The following is an 8,205-nucleotide window of genomic DNA, read 5'->3' as shown; positions in this document are numbered from 1 at the left end:
TGTTCTTTGTGTATGCAGGCACTGTTCATTATATATGGAAATGATTCAGAGCTTGTCTTTCTGCTTTTCTGTGTGTACCAGGTCTTAAATCTCCATCTAAAAATAGCTTGCAGGAGCTCAGACTATGGCGGTGTATTTATTCATTTATTTTAAGAGAAAACATCTGGATTAACAGTTCCCTGCTTTAAATAAATGAAAACTGAAGTAGTTTTAGCTAATTAGCAACTAGGATTTTTTTATAAGAAAATCCTTAAGGACATTTTAATAAAAGTATATTGATATAATGAGTTACTAATCTCATGCTGGCCTACATGGAAGGGATAATTGCTACTAAAGCCACAGACAGACTTCTGTAGGAGATGGAGCTGTATCTCAGTGATAAAACAGACTGTGTTTTGGAAAGTATTTTTAAAAAGTAATTGTGCTTGCCTCATATAGTTAGCCAATAGTACATTCTTTGATACAGTTATTTTAAGCAAATGAGATGAAGTCCATTACATATGACTAATACTGGTTTTGAATTTCTTCAGTAGCTTAAACTGAGGAGTGTATACATTTTTATTTTTGAAATACAGACATGACTGATACCAGTGTTGTCTGATATGGAGAGTGAATGATACTCATGTGGTAATGAGGTCAGATTTTTTTTCCATAGCTGTTCACTAGTATAACAAGGAAATTAATTATTATTCATCTGTCATGGGAAGATAATTTTCCTAGTTTTGCTTCATATTTATAGTGCAGTCTGATTGTGAACATTGAATTGACTAGTTATTGGTATGTCTCCTTCAAGAGATGAGATTCTATGGTTCTACGTACTCGTAAAGAGCCTTTGTTCACTGTTTAAGCCCATGTCAAGAGAGCAGGAGAATGGAGAAAATGGTCCAGAGCTTCATAGAAGCAAAGGTGTTTGATCAAATATATGGTCAGAATTTTATCAAATGCATCAGAACCATAGAGTAGTCTCAGCAAGCTGATGTGGAGCTAGAGGACTGAATTGGTTCCCTAGGAGAAGGAGTTAGCAGAGTGCTCCCCTTCTCTTTCCTGCCTTCATAAACACAGTAGCTTCATACCACTTTGTTGACAACATTTAAAGAAACAAGTGAAATTGCTCCACATGCCAAAAATGTGGTTTGTGTGCAAAAAGGCAACTGAACTGTAAATAGATTGGATTGCCTGACGTACCCCATTTAGATAACCTCCTCCTCCTGGACCTTGTGAGGTCAACTGGGGAATTGTGATATTCTGGGACCTGAAAGGTGAGGTATCAAGATGTCGCATGTAGTCCTATTCTTTGGCTGTTCCTGCAAACACTAACTGTGTGAGGAGGAAGTGTTAGTGAACCTGCAAAACTTGCTGGATTTTTGAGGGAACAATGTCAGGCTGTTTATAAAGAGATTTCCTAAAGTAGCAAGTGTGGGGAGCTGTATGAAAAGAGACTGTTAGGGCCCTGTTGCAGCTCACCACTCTGGTCTTATGATGCTATTACTAACAGTGTTGCAAGCAGCGGATCAGGATGACAATTTAAATGTAATTTAAATCCAACATAGGATTTAGCTGAACAGTGCGCCTGCCTTCATTGAATAGGAAAGAAATATTTCTGTTTCCTCCTACATCAGGAAAAGAGTGAAAGTGAAGAGCATGTTTAAGAGATATATAGGTAAGTATTTTGTGACTGGCAGTAGTTAAATTTAAAATTATATTTTACAATAGTTTTCAAAAAAGACTTCAAGTTCTTGTCTCATGGAAGTGAACTGCCGTACCAATGCCCATACACATAATGGAGGGTACCCTAAAATGCAAATAAGGCATTTCTTATCCCCCTCCTCCCCAATAATGAGGTATTAAATGAGTTATTAAATAAGTGCAAAAAATCAGTTTAGACTTAAATAATAATTCCTGGCTTTCAAGATCTTATTGTCTAAGAAGACACAGCACATAGTTAAAACACAAGGGAGTGGGGAAAGGAGCATGCTTAAGAAAAATAGGTTGTGTTTAGTACAGGCTAGCTATGTGGGAAAACGTAGCCAGGCAGTAGTAGTCATCAGAAGTAGCAGTTTGCTAAAAAAAAGAGACAGATATACTTGTCCTGGTCATGGCGCAGAGCATGTTTTTTCTTTTCAATCTTGTCAGCATGAAAAGGCGGGACCAACTTGGAACGGCTGTGGCGCACTGCACAGGGCTCCTGGAACAGGTCTTATCCCCACAGCTTCTGGCATAGGTGTGATCCAAGTACTTTTGCATTGAGGGGTGCTCATTTACGGGGCTGAATGAGAACCCCTCTGGAAAGCCTTTGAAACAGATGGTAAAGAGAATCAGGAAGTTCACAGCTGCAAGACACTACATTTTATAAATGTTTCACTAGTATGTAACTACTAGGACAATCCCTTTTCTGATGAAGTGTTCTGCTAACGTTCTCTTCAGAGTTCTTGCACATGGTTAACACACAGGTTTCTAAGTTTCTTACCATGAGTTTGAACACATTGGGAGAAATTAAAACAAAATTATCTGAAATTATGTTTCCTCCTTACCACAAAATAAGGATCTTATTTCTGAAATATATTAGCATCTGTTATTCCAGATTCTGCAAGCAATCCGACCTGTTACATTGGAACTATCTGCAAATCATGATGCTATGTTCTGTACAGGATTGACAATAAAGGTTTATGACAGATGTTAAGCAAAACCAGCGATTAACTATAGCAATTAATGGAATAATTGAGTGCAAGTTAGATCTGTATTGAGTGCAGCTGGAATTGTACAACCATCTGAGAACAGAATTTGGCCTTGAAGTAGTAATGAGGTACTCATTCCTCCAATTTTATATTCACATCAATCAGACTACATAGAAATTGAAGACAAGGCATACGAGACATTCATCAAGTATGTTGCAATTTAGGCTGGAGGTATGTACTTGCACAATAGCAAGCCTGATTTAGGACTAATGTTCCTTTGTATCCAAGAGCAGTTAGGGATATTTATTGATGCTGGAGTTGATTGTTTTGGACTGAAGTGGTATCTGCAAGAAGGAGCTTACAGCAGTCTTAATCAAGCAGCAATTTTTTTTCATCACCCATTTTAGCTTTATAAAGAGACCTTTATAATATTTCTGAAGTGTGCCTGGCATATCTGCTTAGCATTCCAATTGCTTCATGCACTGTCAGTGATCTGTTTTAGGTGTAGTGTATGATGGGGTTTATTTGGCATGTTTTCAGTTGTAGTTTACCTAGAGCACATCTTCAATACAAAATTTGAGCAACAATAGAATTTCACCATTCTCAACAGAAGGGGACAACATTGAGCTCACGACTCAAACGTGAACAATTTAAGCAGGACAAGAAAGATGGGTTTAAAAATAATTCTAGGTGGTTCTACAAACTGAAATTTCCAGTAGTTTCCCTAATTACAAGTCTTCAATCTTGCAACTAGATTAACTAGCATAAAATTGATTTAACTGTTACAATAGTCATAGAATCATAGAAAATTAGGGTTGGAAGGGACCTAAAGAGGTCATCTAGTCCAACCCCCTGCTCAAAGCAGGACCATCCCCAACTAGATCATCCCGGCCAAAGTTTTGTCTAGCTGGGCATTGAAAACATCCAAAGATGGAGCTTTCACAACTTCTCTAGGTAAACTGTTACAGTGTTTTACTACCCTCCTAGGGAGAAAATTCTTCCTAATATCTAACCTAAACTTCCCTTGCTACAACTTGAGACCATTGCTTTTTGTTCTGTTATCTGCCACCACTGAGAACAATTTAGCTCCATCCTCTTTCAAACCCCACTTTAGGTAGTTGAAGGCTGCTATTAAATCCCCCCTCAGTCTTCTTTTCTCTAGACTAAATAAGCCCAGTTCTCACTGTCTTCCCTTATAAGTCATGTGCCCCAACCCCCAAACCATTTTTGTGGCCCTCCATTGCACTCTCTCCAATTTGTCCACATCCTTTCTGTAGTGGGGGGCCCAAAACTGAACACAGTACTCCTGGTGTGGCCTCACCAATGCTGAATAGAGGGGAATAATCACTTCCCTTGACCTGCTGGCAACACTCCTACCAATGCAGCCCAATATGCCATTAGCTTTCTCGGCACTGAGGGCACACTGCGGGCTCATATGCAGCTTATTGTCTGCTACAACTCCCAGATCTTTTTCTGCAGAGCTGCTGCCCAGCCAGTCAGCCCTCAGCCTGTAGTGATACATAGGATTGTATAAACTCCTATGACTCATTTTTATGATCCTCCCTATCAGTGTGGTCTTCTGAGGCTGTCATGTATGCTTTAACAAAGGCAGGAATCAGTCTTAGTGGTAGGGGAACAAGCCCATTGTAAGGCAAGACTCCTTCCTGCCAGTGCTTTCTTTATCAACTGTTTGTGCGAATTACTGATCTGCAGTAATTTTGCCACATGGTTGCAATATAGCTGAATACAGTCTTGTTTTTTATCCTGTTGTTTCTTTCTTATGTTTGCTTCCCTATTTAATGCGATTCTATTTTAAACTGTTAGTCACTGACACAACTTACAGAAACAGCTGTCAGAGAAAAAAAGTTTTCTTTTTGTTCTTTTATCTAAAGTGCAGGGTGGGTGATTGTGAGTAAGCTTATCCCACCTCTCTAGCTTGATGTGAATGGACCTCACTTGGAGACAGGGAACAGCAAGTTTATTTCCATTTTTGCTCAACTTGAAGATCTGGCAGGTGAACTGAATTCTACCCAAATCTATAATGACAGTTTCCTGTTTTCTAGGGATGAAGGGACATAACAACACTGCCTGTGGCACTTATGCCATATGCATTACGAGTAGGCCTTTTTGACTGAAAATAAGGAGTATCAGATGGGAGCTATAGGCAGAGAGACAGGAATCTTTCAGGGATAATGTTAGGAATAGTTAAGCTTGGGTTGAGTTTTTAACAAAGAAGGAACCTGGGAAGAGAGTAAGTCTGGTGTATGAAAGTAACCTCGTGATGAAAGTAACTTGCTAACAGATGCAGAGAGCAGAGGAGGATTTGGGGTAAGTTTATGGAGGTTTTTTTAGATAAAGACTGTGCAGGCCGCCTCCCGATCCCATCCATGTCACCATGAGCGGGCCGGGAGCGATATGCAGACCCGTCTTTGCTCACGCGGGCTGTGGCCAGCAGCCCGGGCACGCGGGGTCGGAGAGAACCGGTGGCGAGCTAGAATTAGTTACGGATGCGTAATGGTTGATTTAAAGATTATTTACTTACACCAAAGATGGTCGTGGTGTAGGCTGGAAAACTTGCTTGAGTTGCGGTTACAGACAGGAAAGAAGAGAGGCAGACAAGAGCTCTAAACTCGCGAACTCTAGCCCAATCCGGCTGAAGGCTCTAAACACGCGAGCCCGTCGTGTCAACCGAAGAAAGTATTTGTACGGAAAAGCTCTGACTCACACGAAGTTTGCTAGGCTCCGTGGGTTCTTGTGCTCTGAGGTAGTCCGGTCGTCTGAACAACTATGTCAGTTGTTCCAGCTGGCAAGGAATAGACTCACACGAAGTTTGCTAGGCTCTGTGGGTCCTCTTTTTGCGCGCAGGGAGGGATACGTCTAGGAATCTATCAGCGACGGGGAGAGGCTAATTAGACCCCTGTTGCCTTTTAAGAAAAGCGTTGGGTCCGTAAGGATCCGCAGCGCTTAGAGATCTTCACACAGTGTGAAGTCTCCTCCTCCTGGTGTTCGTGGAGTCCTCCAACTTGGGCGGAAACCACTCAAGCCTTTTATACGGCTAGCAAGCCAATTGCTAGCCACCACGTGTGAATAATTTAACTCAAACCAATAATGGGGCTCAAATTAGCATACAAATGGCGGGAACTCCTTGCACCGTGTATTTCTTGGATGCAAAAAGAAATGCACCATGCAAAGAAAGCTTCAAATTGGCGGGAATACTCTTTTGCACCGGGGTTCTCTTCTGCAGCAGAAAACTCTATCGTGCAAAGAAGCTGCAATTTAGCGGGAACATAATTTAGCAGTGCCGAAGCGCACACAAACAAAAAACCCCACAACTTTGGGTTGTGACAAAGACTAGGAATTTGAAGTAATACACAACAGAAATATGGTATACGTGTCACTGGCTGCAGCTTCCGTCCATGGGCCTGATTTCTAGAGCACTTGCAGCTCTTGGAGCTGTGGGTCCTCTTGTGACTTGAGAAACAGGAACTCTTTGGTTCAGAATCCAAACATTGTGGCTCTTCTCCATGCTATGGCTGTGAATTTTCTAGGCAGAATTACTTTGACCGGCTTGCTTTGCAGTAGTGCCTGTCTTCAGGGAACAGACAATGGCGCAGGTGTTCTCCAGAGCCTCTCTGCTTTTGATTGTCCAACCAAGTTTTGTGACTTGCAAGTACGCTGTGTCATCAAATCAAAATTGTATGATTATGTATGGAGGTGTGAGAGCACCCTGTTAGTCACAGTGAGCGAAATACAGCCTCTCTGTCATCTGGTACGTCCTTGAAAATTGCTTTGTAAATAAAAGCTACTTTAAAAAGTCTGACGCATGCAGTGGCTTGCAAAGGAAATTGCCCTTAAAGTCATATGTAATATTTCCAGGCTGATCTATAATTGTTCCTTTGTGTTCCTGTCTCCACAGTCTAGTCTGGAGGAGGGGCAATATCATTTGTCTGAAACTCTTGTAAAGTGTTTTCATATTTTACCAAAGTGCTGCATGAGCAGCTCATATGACTTACTGATTGACTTTGCAAGATGTCGTCTTTAGGAAGTGCAACAGTCATGCAGTAGAGAAGCTAACACAACAGTTATGGGCAGTTCCCCCCACCCTCTTCCCCACCTACTTTTCATTGTGCGAAAAACATGTCAGTAATGGTGAAATATTGCTTGTGTCATCAAGATGGTTCTATGCACATTAGTAAGTGTTGTGAGAAGCTAACTTTGCTTAGGCTGTGAATCAGGTTCTTGGTCACAGGCGCTCATAATCTCCTCTTTGCCATGGAGCCCTCAGCCAGCCGCTGGCCCCCATAAAGTGCTTCAATGCCATTAGAGGATGAGCTAGTTCAGCATGTTCCCTCTCTCATTCTCTCATGAGGGGACCATGAGCTGTGGGGTGGGGAAGTTAAGAGAAGACAGTGGTGCAGCAAACACTGTTACTGAAAGATCACCTGTAGGTTCTAGTTCTTCTCATTGGCTCAGATGGAAGGTTTGGTTTTCACACAAATATCTTATCCTTGCAGGCGGGACTGAAGACAAACCCAGGATGTGGGTAATTTACAGGCCAAAACGGCAGTAGTAGCAAAAGCAGAGTTATGATGGGAGGGTGTTAGTCCAAGGAAGGTTGTCTGAAGCTAGCTTTCATAGGTTAACTTTCAGTGTCAACCTCCTCCCTTTGTCCACTAAGCAGGGAAATTGTGTGTGGGTTCTTTGACTGATCCTAGTGTACATCATATTTTACTGCCTAATCCTTGCCCATACATTTTATTTGTTTAGATTACCTACTTAGCTACTAATTATTTAAGATTTCATTTGGACTTCATTATGACTGTGTCAGGGCTTGGATTACATTTCTTCAAACATGTTTACTGTAAAATCAGTTTATACTCTGGCCAAGAAGTTGGCTAAATACCAACCACCATAAGATAAGAAACATGTTTTCCATCTCAAATATATGATTACTGTTACATCTAGGTTTCTGCAACTTAATGTGTATCTGTTCCCATTTTTGGTTAAATCTTATTTTAAGGTCTGCAGAATCTGGGGATTTTTCCTGATGCAGACAGAGTTTTTCAGATGAACCAGTGGTAAGTGTAACTGTAAAAAATTGTAGCCACATGAAAGGTGTATTACATATTAATACCTAAAAAATTATCCATATCCAGAACATAAATTTGGCAAACCTTGCATTACAGAAGGAGTAGCATTTATTTCAAGTACCTGGATTTGGATATACCAGTATATGTTGGTATTAGAAGCTTCTATGAATTGAATAATCAAGCAACTATATATTCAGGCAACTGATGTATTTAGAAGTGAGGTGAGGCATAGAAGCCTCAGCCAGAACAGAGAGGAGGAAGAATGAGCACTTGGTTTATTTTCTTAAAGGGCTACACACTAACAAATACATTCCAAACTAGTTATGTTCCTTGGTGCCATACATGTATTGTAATTTATTGGAGGTGGGGCTAGTAGAGACCTAATCATTAGGTTGCCAATTTCCATTATAAAAGTTTCTGGCACAATTTTCTGACACAGT

At 40.9% G+C, this 8,205-nt stretch overlaps 1 long non-coding RNA gene across 1 annotated transcript in view; it reads left to right on the top strand.

Moving 5' to 3' along the window:
* LOC102378498 overlaps window positions 1–8,205 on the top strand; it is a 41,768-nt gene that overhangs the window by 32,993 nt on the left and 570 nt on the right. The window contains exon 2 of the long non-coding RNA XR_322873.1: window positions 7,696–7,753. This is a non-coding gene — a long non-coding RNA (uncharacterized LOC102378498). The remainder of the gene's footprint in view (window positions 1–7,695; window positions 7,754–8,205) is intronic.

Source organism: Alligator sinensis, unplaced genomic scaffold (assembly GCF_000455745.1).
Source record: "Alligator sinensis unplaced genomic scaffold, ASM45574v1 scaffold73_1, whole genome shotgun sequence".
NCBI lineage: Eukaryota > Metazoa > Chordata > Crocodylia > Alligatoridae > Alligator > Alligator sinensis.
The sequence above is the reverse complement of the archived record's forward strand: the minus strand, read 5'-3'. Positions and strand labels throughout refer to the sequence as shown.